Source organism: Branchiostoma belcheri, unplaced genomic scaffold, assembly GCF_001625305.1.
Source record: "Branchiostoma belcheri isolate BF01 breed outbred unplaced genomic scaffold, Haploidv18h27 scaffold358, whole genome shotgun sequence".
Classification (NCBI taxonomy): domain Eukaryota; kingdom Metazoa; phylum Chordata; class Leptocardii; order Amphioxiformes; family Branchiostomatidae; genus Branchiostoma; species Branchiostoma belcheri.
Window position 1 is genome coordinate 88,983 of NW_017803974.1, and position 1,072 is coordinate 90,054.

The window sequence follows — 1,072 nt, forward strand, 5'->3', positions numbered from 1 at the left end:
TTGGTGGACATGTAACATGTAGCGAAGCTATTGTCGTATCCTTGAGTGACCTTGAATACTGTAATGATTCTTTTCGCCTGTATGAATAACACAATGCACACTTTCTGGCGATATGACATGTCTCCAAAACTCGTTCAAACCTGGAAACATGGAGAGTCAAACATACCCCATTTACGGCTCAAAATGACTGTAACGGCTGTCCCGAAAATCGTGTTTTAGGGATTTTTGTAAAAATGGCCTCATTTTTGAATTATGGGTAATTTAGTGAGAAAAATGTCAAAAAATGCCATTTTTTCACCAATATGTCGACAAAAACTAGACTTAAAATCAGAAATAAAAAAATCCCTAAAACACGATTTTTTATCTTATTCCTAGTCAGCGAAAAATATAAAAATCGGGGATCTGGGGTAATATACATAGCCAGGTTTGAACGATGTTTGCCTAAAAACGTGACATGACTTGTGCCCGGAAACCCGAAAATAATCGTCTTTCTGAGCGAAATTTTGAAAAATCAGTGATTTAACATAAAAAGCTAACATTTAAAGGATGTTAAGACGATAATTTTATTTTAATTTGACGAAATTTACGCCTAAATATTATTTGTTTATTTTCAAATATTTTACGGGTAGTCCAAAACAGGCCAAAATAGCGTCTTGTAACCCGATACCTTTTAGAACGCGCATAGCAATGGGAAAGAATGCCGTAGTGACAGACCGCCGTGATACGTCCAAATACATCCAGCAAATACCTTTTTAACATTGAACATCATTACGACGAGTCCCAAGATGACCAAGGTTGCCACCACAGCAGTAACGCGAATAATGCAGCCGCGGTAGGGGCGAACAAAGTCACGGAGACCACGGCAGCCGTTTGTTTCACTCGGATACGTGTTGTCTGAAAGGTAAAAAAATAAAATTTTTGGCTCCTGTGCCATAAAACGAAAACCAAATGACCTGAAATCACATACAAAACATGTTATACATAATGCGTTATTCACATGTTTGGCGCATTGCATACGACACCTACAATTGCGTGAAATGGGACTTTTTTGCTATTTTAACCCTACCTAGAC